Consider the following 14,575-nt stretch of genomic DNA (forward strand, 5'->3'; position numbering starts at 1 on the left):
TATTAGCTACATTTGTGTCATGTGATCTATTATACTCAGAGTATACTTGGGACTCATTGTACAGCTTTCTGTGCAGCTAAGTACGCTCGGAATGGCTCCCAAATGTGTTTCGGCCTGCAGCATGGCATTACGAGCGACACATAGGCCTCCTCGCATTCGTTGGCATAAGTCATTTCACTAATCCACATTTTAATGTCCGGAGCCAGTCTGGATTTCAACGTAGAAGAATGCATTTCTTAGCCAGCAGGCAACCAAGATTAAAGAGGCGCCTAAGTTTTACCGTTATCTTGCCTATGTCACCAAACAAGTATTTAGGAAGTATCAGATGCGGGGGGACTCCTGTGCAAACATACAACACCTCTGCAACCTCCCCCCAGAATTGAGTTATCTTGGGACAGTTCCAGTGCATATGATGCACTAAAATAAATAAGATATCATATTGGCTATCACCCCACAGCATTTGGCAATCTACGCCAGTGTGTAATGTAATCTGTTGAGAATTTTGATTTCTATAAGTCTGTGTCTTGAATTGAGAGACACCTCTTTAGTTAGACGGCACCAACGGGTCCATTGTGGTTCTTCCACCGGTGTTCCTACATCAGCCCACACCCCTCTTTAACCTTCAAGGGGTGCGTTAGTGCATCTTGGCATTTTTTGTAAAACTGGGATACCAAGCCCCTGGGATTACCGCCCGTTACCACTATGCTCAAGACCTCGCACTCCTCAGGTTCCTTTGGAAATGGCGCCCAGTGCCCCCTGACGGCAGCCCTGATTCTGTAATACCGTAGTGTTCTGATGGGGCTATTGCCCAGTTTCTCAGAGAAGTTAGTGAGTGTAACGAAAGAACCCCCTGGAAAGAGATTGTGTAGTGTCAGTATGCCGCCTGGGTCCCACATGTTCTGCAGTGTTTTATCATATGTTCGGTGGAGCACAGGGCAATTCCTGAGGGGAATTGCTCCAACATAGGGTGGCATAAAACACCCAGTCTTTTGAAAATTCTGGACCCGGCATTGACTGTCGTTCGGACCGGATCAAAGGTGCATGTGTCAGGGTGACGACTACCCAGCACTATTGTGCACAGATCTGAGGGGGATGCACTATATTTCTCAAGATCGGTGTGAAGTGGTTGAACATGTGTTGGGTACAGCAAAGGGTGCCTGTGCTACATCATAATATAATTCCAGGTCCGGGGCTTGGAGCCCTCCCTGATCGTATGGTCTGGTCATGTCTTCCCACTTCATCCGAGGTGTATCCTTGCCCCAAGTAAAGTTCACTACAAGCGATCTCAATTTGTCGAAGAATGCATACCTCGGCCATACCGGGACATTGATAAAGTAGTACAATAGCTTAAGGACTATTACGATCTTCAGAAGGGACGGTCTGCCGTACACTGAAATTGGGAGACAAGCCCAGAGGTTCAATTTGTCTTTAAGGATGTGCATGTAGCTTCCATGATTCGCTAGAATTAACAAGTGGTGTTGCCGTGTGACCCCAATGCCAAAATACTTTTTGTCCTGGGCCCACTGGCACCCCTTAATGTTTGGAGGGGAGGTGGTGGCCTTGTTGAGGGGAAATATTTCTGACTTGGCCTCATTACTACGGTATACCGAAAATCTAGCAAATTTACGGACTTCATCAAGAATCGGGCAAGATTTAAAATAGGGTTCCCAATATATAACAGTGAGTCATCTGCATAAAGTGAAATCATACGTGTGGGACCCGTCATGCGCAGGCCGCAGTGGATATGTCTGAGATGCATAATACAGGCCAGTGGTTCTATAGTGAGATCAAACAGCGGGGACAGAGGGCAGCCCTGTCTAGTGCCCCGCTCCAACAGGAACACTGGGGACAGAGTGGCACCGGTGCGAACCCTGGCTGCCGGGGAGGCGTATAAAAGCCGGACACTTTGTATAAAGAGCTCACCAAGACCCATACAGCGCAGTACCGAGAACAAGAATTGCCAGGAGACAGATTCAAAGGCTTTCTCAGTGTCTAAGGAGACCGCCACCGCATGTGCCTCCGGGTTGACCTGTGAGATATAACCTAAGAGCCTGCGTAGGTTAAACGCTGTGGTGCGCCTGGGAATAAATCCTGATTGGTCGTGATGGACCAGTGCAGTCATATGGGAAAGGAGTCTAGTGGCTAGCACCTTAGTGAACATTTTGGTGTCAGTATTGATCAGGGACAACAGTCTATAAGAATTCCATTTCAGATGCCGGTCTGTGGCTTTCAAAAGTACTGTAATTACTGCTTCTGACATTGAGTGGGGTAGCCTACCATTGTGCAGAGCCTCTTCCCATATTCGTAGTAGCTGAAGGACATGGATAGAGCTCAATTCCTTACAAAGTTCAACCCCCAGGCCGTCAGGGCCTCGCACCTTATCAGAGGGGAGGATGTGGATGGAGTGGATGGAGTGGACGGAACGAATAGAACCGGAAGTAGTGGATGGAACGAATGGAACCGGATGGAGTGGACAGAAAAATGGAATGGATAGAACAGACGGTGTGAATGGAGCGGATGGAACGGATGAAGTGGAGGGAGAGGATGAAGTAGATGAAACCGATAGAACGGATTGGGTGGATGGAAAGAATGGAGTGGATCGAACAGATGAAAAGGATAGAGTGGATGGAAAGGATGGAACGGATGGAAAAAGTGAATGGAGTAGAAGGAAAGGACAGAGTGAATGGAATGGATGGAAAGGACAGAGTGGATACATCTCTATATATCTCTGTATCTCCTATTTATGCTTTGTATATGCTATGTACCTGTATCCCCATGTTATATGTATCACATGTTTACCCTATCCATCCTGTTCGCTTTATATATGTATGCCGCTATGTACGCCCCCTGTCTTGCTCTCGTGCCTGGTCGCAAGCACTTTACTGATTACCACCATATCCCACTACTACGCTCTCTCTCCCCTATACACCATCATTCAACTAGAACACAGCTATACTATGACACATTCGGTCTAGCTGTTCTTATACTAACATGAACCCTACGAACACCTCAACATCCTAATAAAACACAGCTAGCTGAGCACTTTCCGGCTAGCTTAAGCGTCTCCTCAGGCCTAACGCAGCCAGAACTCGAAGCAGCTGTCATGCAACAACCACACCAGCTGCACACATATCCGGTGCGCCTGTGCACCATTCGACACTCTGTCTCTCTACTGACCTGACCTACGGTTCTCGAGGGCGTTCAACCTACCAGCGCTTTGAGGTCATACCAATGATACATAGGAGCTATATAAATGCCAAGTAACATAACATAACTTAATGGCTGCTGTGATCTCTTCAGTGGAAAATGGGATGTTAAGGTCCGAGCGAGCCTCGCCTGAGACCGTTGGGAGCGGTATCTCGTCCAGGTACGCTCCAAGTTCTGCTGACGTGCACCTGTCTGAGTTAGAGTATAGGGATTTGTAGAATTTGTGGAATTCGGAATTCACCTCCTCAGGTGAGTTCAGGGTGTTGCCATTGGCATCAGTAATACCAGAGCTATGACTAGACCCGACCCATTGGACTCGCCATAGCGCCTCTCCTGTGCGGGGTAGTAGAGCATATGGACTTCCCTATCGGCCAGCTCTCTGAACTTCAGCAGTTTCCCTTTAATGCACCCCAGTAGGGCGCGATTCTGGGTATTGCCATACTCATCCTCCAGTTTTGTAAGATCGGTCTCAACCCCACTCAGTTCCCACCTGATGGCTCTCAGTGTCCCAGATGTAGAGGAGATGATTTCTCCCCTGAGCCATATGTTTTTGTTTTCAAAATAAACATTTTATTCAAGTATTAATCAGTGACAACAAGAAAGAAACAAATTAAACAGTAGACATCGGAGTTAGCGCATGATTGTGGTGGAATAGTTCATTACAGTGGAAGGAATAGATAATAGGAGAGGGAATTTAGTATGCAACTCATTCATAGCAGTGTTTGGGCAGGAAAATGGCAAGAGGGGGAAATATCTTTACACTGGACTAGTCCGCGTCCATGCGAAGTTCAGTTCAGCCAGCGGATTTAGTGTAAGGGCCGGGTAACGGTCTGCGTAGTCCATGAATGGGGCCCAAGTGTTCTGGAAGGGATTGAGGTTGCCCAGGCGAATTGCAGTGATTTCTTCCGCAGTAACAATGTCCCAACACTTGGCCCACCATAGCGGGATAGAGGGGCCCTCGTGGTGCTTCCAGAGACGAGCGAGGGCAATTTTGGACGCCAATAATAGATGAGTGCAAAGGCGAGCAGCGTTTCCTGACATCGGCACATCCGCCTCCCTCGGGTCACCCAGCAAAATTATTCCAGGGTCCCACGGGATGTTCAGGCCTGTTATTGCTCGGACATGTGTCAGGACCCACTTCCAATAGTGCGCCGCCTTAGGGCAGTCCCATAGGAGGTGAAAAAGCGAGCCCTCTTGCGTGCACCCCCTCCAACAATTCGGTGAGGGCCTTGCGCCCGCTTTATGCAGTTGGGTTGGTGTAATATAGTACCTGAAGCATACTTTATATCCCCCTTCCCTATTGGTAACACATTGGGTACTTTTATGGAGTCTTGACCAAATTTTGTCCCAAACATCAGGCTCCAGTGAGCGGCCCAAGTCCCTCTCCCAGTTCAGCATGTAGCTTTCCTTCGCTTCAGGGTTGGCTTTTTCTAGGAGTTTGTAGAGGGTGGAGATCTTACCTTTTGGAGGGGATGCTGTCAGTGATAGTTCGAGGGGAGTTAGGTCCCTGGAGCCACGTTCTCTGACGGAGCGTTGTGAGATCTAGTGCCGGATCTGAGTATATCGGAATCGTTCCTCCTCGGTGATATTGAACTTCGCCTTGCAGTCCTCAAAGGTAAGCGACCGGCCTTCCTTTAAGAAGTCTGAGATTTTGTGGAGGCTGCCCTCTGGCCACTTGGCAAAGCTACGGATGCAAAGGCCAGGGGAGAAGCCCGGGTTACTCCAGATAGGGGTTAGTGGACCCAGGGAGGTTTCGATTCCCCATTTTCTGTTTGCAGCTTTCCAACTGTCCACTGTGTTACAAGTTGCTGGAAGCGGAGACATTGCTGGTGGGGTTTTCTGAGATTGGATGTGAGGCAAGTCAGAAAGGGGGGATTTACATCAAGCTTCCTCGAGTTGCAACCAGACTGGGCGATCTACTGAGCGGGTCCAAGTGTAAGCGTGCGTGAGTTGAGCTGCGTGCCGATATCTAGAGATGTCAGGGACCCTCAGACTGCCAAGTTGTCGGCTGCGGATCATGATTTTCCTGGCAATGCGAGGTCTCCCCCCCCAGATAAATTTCATGATATCCCGTTGTAGGGAGGCAAGATCCGCTTCCGGAATATGACTTGGGAGCGCGTGGCAATGGTACAGCGCTCTGGGGAGTAAGTTCATTTTTACCGCGGCGGCCCGGCCCAGCCACAAGATTTCTTGTTTGTCCCACCGTTTCAGATCTGCGTGTAGTGATTTAAACAGCTGAGGGAAGTTGTGTTTGTAGATTAGTAGGCCGGATTTGGGGATCTAAATGCCCAGGTATTCCAGCGAGGTGTTGGCCCATGGGATTGGAAACTCGGGACATAAGGCGTAGCCCTGGCGCCTCGGGAGGTTGATCGGAAGGACAGAGGACTTGTCATAGTTCACCCTGAACCCAGAGCATGTTCCAAACGCTTCTAATTCATCGAGTAGGGGCTGTAGCGAGCTGGCTGGGTCAGTGATGGTGAAAAGTACATCATTGGCGTAGAGCGCAACCTTGTGTGCAGTCCCGCCCACCATGACCCCCTTGATGTTAGGATTGAGGCAGATTCTTGCTGCGAATGGCTCCATCGAGAGGGCGAACACCAAGGGAGATAGCGGGCACCCCTGGCGAGTCCCCCTGGACATAGGGATGCTCGTCGATTTCCTCCCATTGACTCGGAGTTGCGTTGATGGGTGTACATAACATGCCATTAACCAGGTTATAAAGTTGTGACCTAGGCCCATATGGGAGAGGGTGTACTGGATGAAGTCCCAGTTCACTAGATCAAACACCTTAAGTGCGTCGAGAGAGATTACCAGGAGCAGAGTTTTCATCCTGTTCGCGGACTCGATGATATTGAGTGTGCGCCTGATATTATCGTGTGTTCCTCTGCCCGGGATAAAACCCTTCTGGTCTTTGTGAATTAGCTCGGGAAGAATCCTAGCCAGTCTGGCCCCTAGAACCTTTGAGTAGATTTTCCCGTCAGTATTCATTAGGGCGATTGGCCTATAAGAGTCTGCTTGCTCAGGGTCCTTTCCCGGCTTCTGCAGTAAGATGGTGGCTGATTTGGCCATAGTATGTGTTACCTTTTTGGTAGATAGAATTGAGTTGAATAGCAATACTAGTTGCGGGGTCAGAATGTGAACGAATGATTTATAAAACTTGGGCGTTATCCCATCAGGGCCTGGGGCGGTGTTCTTAAGCGATTTAATGGCATCTAGAATTTCCTCTGCGGAGATCGGGGCTTCCAGGGAGCTTAAGGGGGAAGAGACCGTGGGGGTGTGAAAGGATTCCAAATAACGCTGTTGTTGGACTCTAATCTCTTGAGATGTGGGTGGACCTTGCATGACCGCTTTATGCTGGTCCAGCAGGATTTCAATTATGTCTGAGGTGGCAAATTTACTTATCCCATCAGACCCCTTAAGACTAGTGATGTTGTTTCTAGTGTGAGTTTTTCGTAATTTGTACGCTAGCTGCCGGTTTGCCTTATTGCTTTTGTGATAATAAAATTGTTTTGTGTATGCCAGCGCCTTCGCAGTGCAGTCGGCCAAGTGCATCTCCAAAGCCCTCCTCGCCTTTTTTAGTTCCCTGTCCGCCTTTCTGGAATATTGGGTTTTTAGATCTTTTTCTAGGGAGGAAAGTTTGGACTCTAAAGATTGTGTGAGGAGTTTGGAGACTCACAATTGTTCAGAGGCAGCGCTAATAAATACCCCTCTTATAACCGGTTTCATGGTCTCCCATAACAGCTCAAATGGGGTTTCGGGGTTCTAGTTTTCTTTAAAGTAGTTGACCAATGAGTCTTCTGCCTCGCCCCTGATCATCTGGTCCAATAACAAGGAATCGTTGAGCTTCCAGAATCTAGGAGGGGGTTCTGGGCCTCCCGAGATAGAGAGGTCTGCCGAGACTGGTGCATGGTCAGACACCGTCCTTGTATGGATTTCGATGTTGCTAAAGCAAGGGAATAAGGTACTGGAGGCCAGTAACACATCGATGCAGGAATGACCACCGTGTGCGTTTGAAAAGAACGTGTAGTCATGTGTGTCAGGATTGGCTACCCTCCAGAAGTCATCCGTGCCCGATTCCCTGAGAAATCTTGCAAATGCAAGGGCTTGGGAGAAGTCCGGGTTGGATGGGGGTAGGGACTTGTCCTTTATGGGGTCAGGAACTAAGTTAAACTCTCCTCCGACTAGGAGATGTCCTCAGGTAAATGTTAGGAGCGGGGGGCGTAGCTCAGCTATGAATTTGTCCTGATTTGCATTCGGGGCATAGATCCCAGCGATTGTAATTTGTTGGTCTGTAATATGATCCCGGATGAGAAGGTATCTGCCCGATGGGTCTTTTTTAACCGTGGGGTTGGGTAAAGGGAATTTGTCACTTAAAAGAACTGCCACCCCTCGCTTCTTCTCCCCGCCAGAGGCAAAAAAGCCCTGTTTGAAGCGCTTGAATTTGCTTCGGTGTTCGTCAGCTGGCAGGAGATGAGTCTCCTGGAGAATGACTATTTCCATTTAGAGCTGCCAGCCTGTGCTCTGCCGATTTGCGCTTCCTGGGGGAATTAAGACCTTGGACATTCCAGGTCAGGATGCGGACCTCTCTAGCGTTATTAGGGTCTATTACTTCTGGGCGATAGCATGAAATTGTGCAGGAAAACTATGTAAGGGCTGCAGGGCTGTGGAACCTTCTCGAGTGAGCGTGGTATTGTGCTGCAATTACCGATGTCTACTGATAAAACTATAACCATTAACTGGGGATTTTGGGGAGTTGAACAGTTCTTTAAACCCAAAACTGCCCCGACCCTACCCCAAAACTGTGGGAATTAGACCATAAAGCTCATTTGTGGGGTTAGTGGCGGGCCCCGCCGCCGGGAGTTGCATCCCACTAAGTGAACAGAGAAGCCACCCGGGTCATGGAATAAAGGATCCAGGGGCTGTGTAGAGCATATGGGCCTGGGGGTGTGTTCTAGAATGCGTGCCTATTGCTGTCCCCCTGGGTATTGGATGTTATCACAGTATCTCCCGTGTAGGATGTGGGGAAGCTGGATAGCTGATGAAAATCAGGGGTTGCGGGGGATCACCAAGAGAAGAAAGACCTTAGTCTGGAGAGTCAGCAACCGAAGGACGAGCGGGGACCTCCAATCAGTCCGGGTTATGCTGCTTCTGGGGGCCGCGGGTCCTGCGTCGCACACCAGCCCGGGACCAGCGGTTGGAAATAGGCGAGCCGGGCTGGGATTGAGAGCAGGTAGCATGATCAGAGTCCTCGTCTGCGGGTTTGCTCCTAGGAATCGCTTGCCTCCTTGAAGTTCCGGATTTACCTGCGCACACCCTCCCACTCGAAGCACAGAGATGTGGGGTGCCCCCATCGATATTGAACTTTCTTTTCCTGAAGCCATTCTGTAAGGTTACGAAGGGCTCTCCTTTTTTGAAGGGTTATGCTCGACAGGTCTTGGAATAGTGCGATGTTTGCTCCTCTAAAAGTGATTTGTTTTGATGATCTGGCCTCTCTCATTATTTCCTCTTTAACCCTGAAGAAGTGGATCCGGGCGAGAACATCAGGAGGGGAGGCTGAAGCTTGCCTAGGTGCCGTACGGTGGACTCTGTTATCTCCAGCAGGGCACTGTCTGGGAGGGTTATAATGAACCTGAGCAGGTCTTTAACGAAGCTCTCAAGATCTGCGTTAGTGATTGAGGTGGGGATCCCGCGGATGCGTATGTTGTTGCGCCGGGAGCGGTTCTCGCTGTCCTCCTGTTTGAGTTCGAGTGCGTCACATCTGGCTTCCAGGGTTGCGATTCTCTTTAGGCCACACTCTAGTTCGAAAGCGTTGTCACAAAGGTCATTCTCCACCTCCTCTGTGCGCTTTTCCACCTCCTCCACCCTTCTGTCAAGAGATGCGATCTTCTTGGTGATTTCCTCCGTGCCCTTATGGATCTCCTTGGTAAGGGCTGCTAGAAGGTCTTGCTAGAAGGTCTTTTAAGTCTGTTTTGGTGGCAAAATGCTCGGCCTGCGGTTGCTCCGGTGAAGGAAGAGCGTTGGATGTCGCGGTAGTGGTCTGGTCGGTTTTGCCTGCCTTGTTCTGGCCAGAGTTGGACATCATTGCTGCAATATCTGCTTGTTTCACCGATTTACCACTCTTTGGCATGGTCCTGCCAAGTGGTGGGAGTAGGGGGAGAGGAGCTGCTCCTGTACCGCCGAATCCACTCATAGATCCCGGGCCCAGCCCTGCCAGACAGGTCCAGTATCGGGGGGGGAAGAGTGGCGAGCCTCCCTCCGTTGATTGTCAGTTCAGACCGGCACGGGCAATGGGGATGAGTACAGAGTGGTTTTGTGAGCTGCCCGGCGATTTGTTCTTTGCAGGACCGGTGGACTAGACTCTGCCGGTGGGATAGAAAAGCGTTGGGTGGATTTAATGGGGCCAAGACCCCCCCGGAGCCAGGTTGGAGGCGCAAGAGGAGCGGAGGTGAGGATAGCCTGATCGAGGGCTGCTGTTGTCGGGCGAGGGTGCTGCTTTAGATGAAGGAATGCCCCCGACGTAGATCTAGATTGTCAGGGGCCCTCCATGCGGGTCCCGGCTCCAGCAGTGCATGCAGGGTCCACTGGGGCGACGTGCAGAGGGCTCTAGGCGGGTACGCTGGGGTCCGGAGGGGAGGGTGGAGCGCCAAGGCCACTCCGAGCGTCGGGAAGAGCTTTCACCGGTGTCAATCCGAGCCCCTGAATCCCAGGCGTCGCTGGCATGAAGCGGGTGTTCCCCAACCAGACCCGGTCGAGGCGGAAGGTGCTCTTACCCAGAGAAAAAGTTTACGAGGAGGTCCCCGCTTTGTGGTCTGCTGGATTGCCTCCCGGTTGGGGGGGGCCCTCACCCTCGGTGAGCTCGGAGCAGCGGGCTGTGTCCCGCCGTTCAGCTATACTTCGGGTCCCGCTGGCAGTCGCCGGAGTCCTCCGCGGGGCGATGATGTGTCCGGGTTGGGGAGGAGGCTCCGTCAGATGGGGCTTCTCCCGGTGCCTCGCCGGAAAAGTGGGTGCAGAAGATGAAGCAGAGGGGCACCCCTCCCCCACCGGGGCCTCAAGTGCTACGGGCGCCCGGTCGCCATTTTAGATTTTCCAACGCATATCTGACGGGAGTGAACACGGCTCACCAGGCTTTCAGATGGCATATAATCGCTGCAACTCCACACGATCGATGCAGCAGGACTTAATAATGCTGCAGATTCTAAGATCGGCTCGGTGGGAGCCCCAGGCCGCGGGGAATTCACTCCGACGACGGGGCCGTCCAGGAGCACCTAAGGAGCCATGCTGCACGTTTCGCTCCCGGCCACGCCCCTCCCTGAATCATACTTTGTAGTACTCCCACACCGTGTTGTGGAGGCTCACAGTCCCCTCGTTTCTAAGGAAGAAGTCAACCGAACCGTTGTGCAGCCCTTCAAGAAAAGCTGGATCAACCAGACACGAACTGGGCATGTGCCACACGGGGCGCGGGAAGTGCATTCCATTTCATGGTCAGAATAATAGGCGAGTGGTCCGAGATCATATGGGGAAGAATTTTCGTGTCAGCAATGTCTGCCATAAGTGAAGACGGGACCAACCAGAAATCGATCGTAGAATGTGCGTCATGGACAGTAGAATAACATGTGTATTCTTGTGTTGCCGGGTTAAGAATCTGGGCAAGGGATCTTAATTTAGATAGTATGGATGAAATCTGGGAGGATATGTGTATGCAGTCACGTAAGGTATCCCTTAAGTCTAGATTCCAACTGATACAGTTGAAGGTGTTACACGGGTATCACTACACTCCTGCCAGGCTGCATTTATCTCCCAGGCAAACTCTGCACTCTGCGCTAGATGCCAATCATGCAACGCTGGGTATTTTCATATCATGTGGGACTGCAGGATTTCTGGAACACGGTATGTGATACACTGTCAGACATGTTTATTTGTAGAATTGAGGCGACCCATTGCAATATTTGTTTCACAAATTTGACAATATGCAACAAGGCTTTCACTGACTCACCAGCCTCTGCATGTTTCTGGAGGTCCGCTGCATATTGCTAAAGTGATGAAAACCTGCCGGACCAATGGTTACACAATGGATGCGGGCTGTGACGGTTGGCTTCAGATCAGGAAGAGCAATGGTCTCTGCTCCAGCCGGTGAAGTGTAAACCGATAGATATCTGGCCCCCATTTCGATGCTTACTGTTGCAAATGCAAGAAGATACAGAATCTCTGACAGACTGAAAATGAGTACTCCCCAGGGGTGTCTGAGAACTATTCAAAACATAGGATCCAGCAGTCTAATGAGTTCCACGATGTTATTAACCTACCTCTGCCTCAGAATGTGTGCAGTATGTTGTAACGTTGCACTGAAAGAAGTTGGCAGGTTTAATTTGTATTGTATTGTCAATCACTTTTTTAAAATGTGTTTATTTATAAATCAACACACAGGATAATTATACAATCACATCACATGTAGCTTCTCAGATCGTACAGACACAAGATCCCCTTCTCCCTCCGCCTGCGTTCCCCGGAGGGCATAGTTCTCGGGCCTCAGTCGGACTGGTTTGGTGGCGGTTGCGGGTCATCCATAGAGTGAAGGGCTCTTGCAATCAGGCATGGTTTGTGGGTCAAGGCTGGGAGTTCCGGTCATAATCTAGTATTGGCGCCCAAATGTCTCGAAATCGGTGAAGCAATCCCGCTTTGGCTGCCGTGACCTTCTCAGCTATCAAAATATCCCAGAGTTTGACCCAGCAGAGGGCCATCAGAGGTCCGTCCGCAGACTTCCAGGTGCGGGCCACCGTGATTTTAGCCGCTAACAAGAACTGGGACACCAGGGCAGCTCTTCTCCCCAACCTTGGGTATGAGCCTGGCAGTGGGATCCCCAGAAGGACCTGTTGGAGCGTGAGTGGAATGGTCACCTGGATGACGTCCTGTATGGTGGCTAAACAGAGAGTCCAGAACTCCTTCACTCTGGGGCAGGTCCACCACATGTGGAAGTAGGATCCTGGGAGGCCGCAGAGTCGCCAACAGTGGGGGTCTAGTTCAGGTTGGAATTGGTGAAGGCATAGAGGGGGATAATACTAGCGCAGGAGTAGCTTATGAGCACACTCCCGGTTGGTAACGCAGCGGGATGCCGAATGCGTTCTTGTCCAAATGTCCACCCAAGTGTGATCCTCAATGGTGTCCCCGAGGTCCGTTTCCCATTGAGACATATATGAAGGCCTAAACTGGAGGGGGTCTTCCTGCAGCAGTCTATATAGGGCAGAGATCTTATCCCAGGCCGGTAGGTTGTTCACCCTCTGCTTTAGTGAAGTAAGGGGCCTAGTGGCCGCCACGTGGGTCTGCGGGTGGGAGCACCAGTGCCTGAGTTGGGCGTAGGAGTACCTATCCTTTTCCGCTAACTGAAAAGTCACTTTACAGCGTTCAAAGGTTAGGGGGGAGTCCCCTTCAAAGAATTGCCCTAGAGTGGCCAGGCCTCCTGCGACCCAGTTTCTGAACTTTCGAGGATGGGCCCCGGGGGAAAAAGCTGGGTTGAGGAAGATTGGAGAGAGCGCGCTCAAGTCTCCTGGAACGCCCCGGTACCTGCAAGCCCACTCCCAGGCCTTTATCGTTTGTTTTGTGGCCGTTAGTGTTCCCGGCCAACTTCGGCGTAAGGCTGTGGGTAGGAACGGGAGAAAAAGAAGGGGGAGAGAGAGGCAGGATTGTTCGATCTCCACCCATTTCGGCCGACCTGCAGCGAGCCCCCATGCTTGAAGGTGGACCAGTTGTGCCGCCATTTGGTATTTTCGGAGGTCGGGCACCCCCAGGCCTCCCAGTCTTGTGCTGGCCATCATTGTTCTCCTTGGGATGCGCGCCTTCTCCCACCTCCAGATGAAGTCCACCATCTTCCTTTGGAGCCGCTGTATGGGGGGGAAGCGGAATGGTGGTCGGGAGAGCGGCACAGGCATAGAGGAAGCGGGGAAGTAAGTTCATTTTGCACGTCGTGATACGGCCTAGGAGGGAGATCTCTTGCGATTGCCAGCGGGTCAGATCCTTTTCTAGTTCCTCGAAGAGTTGTCAATCGCTTTTAATAAATAAAGGTTTTTTAAAAAAAACTTTATTCAGCAGAAATGCCATAAATGTCACAGAAATATGAACAAACATATAATATTAAAACACAGTCAATCAAAATTAATTACAAAACTAGAAAAATACATATGATAAAGTGCAGAGTAGAAAGCAATACAGTGAATCAATTCCCAATGTAGAGTCCTGAAGGGAGATTATACTTGTAGCCCTTCTGCCTCTTAATAAAAATGCTGCATCTGGTTCGAATCACTTGTCACATAGCTGTCCTTGTGCTTAGGAGCCAAGTTCTATGAACATATTGAGCAGCACAAGTTACAGTATATGGGTTTGAATTTCCTTTGCCCAAAACCAGTCCCTCGGCTGTGGTCCGAATTCCAGCGTCTTTAAGTAGAGGGCGTAAGCATCTTACTCTAAGTGGTTTGGAGGCAGTGCATATAAACAAAAAGTGAACCACTGTCTCATCTCCCAGACCACATACCGGACAGACCTTAGATCCCCCCTCAGAAGGCAAAATGGAGCAAAGTCTAGAGTCATGATAAATGGTAGAAGAAATAGGCAAGAGAAGACAATGAAGAGAGTGCAGCCCAAGAGAGAGAGAGAGAGAAGGAGGCTGAGCGGCATAGGAAGGGGTGGATGGTTGGCTGAGAAGAGGGTGTAGGTTCTAAGTTACTCTGGGCAGGCATGGGGCTATGGGAAACCCAAAGACAGTTAAAGACAGTTGACCGGTTCAAAACAAAAACGTTCCTTGGCCCTGTGAGGTAGAAGAAACTCTGTGGACAATGTATGGAAGATTCCTATGCATGGAAGCAGAATGTCTGATAAAGGGTGAGCTTGATGAAGTCTCGTGCTTGAGCAGCATTTCTGCCCTAGGTCCTTTCCAGCCAAAACAGGCTTAACCAGGGATCTGCCCTTTGCTGCTTTTGGCCCTTCACTGCAGCTGCCCGGGCTGGACGCTCAGGGGAGACCGACGACGTGAGGTAGTGCGTCACATGTCCCTCTGGTAACCAATCACAGTGCTCCAGATGGCTTGCACACTAGCAAGCAGAGTCCTGGGTGTTGTATGTGAGCTTCGTTTTGCAGGCAGGACAGTAAGATGGTGCACTGGGTCTTCTGGCAAAGCAGAATGTAGCCGAGAAAAAAAAGATGAGCGGAGTCGGGCTGGTCTTGAGACTGTGAATGAAGCAGGAGATATGAATCCCTGGTACAGCTGAAGGGTTTAATTATCCATTGCCCACTTTCATGTGAACTTTTAGGCTGCTTTAGGTAAGGGCTACACAGGGGTAGCAATCATCCTTTCCGGGTATTGTGTGGAGATAGCCAAAAC

General features: G+C 50.4%; 1 protein-coding gene across 4 annotated transcripts in view; it reads left to right on the forward strand.

Annotated features, from left to right (window-relative positions):
• The window catches only part of CPEB3 (cytoplasmic polyadenylation element binding protein 3), a 1,717,782-nt gene that overhangs the window by 586,052 nt on the left and 1,117,155 nt on the right, over nucleotides 1-14,575 (forward strand). The window lies entirely within an intron of this gene.

The sequence above is a fragment of the Ambystoma mexicanum genome, chromosome 8, assembly GCF_040938575.1.
Source record: "Ambystoma mexicanum isolate Mex_15411 chromosome 8, UKY_AmexF1_1, whole genome shotgun sequence".
NCBI lineage: Eukaryota > Metazoa > Chordata > Amphibia > Caudata > Ambystomatidae > Ambystoma > Ambystoma mexicanum.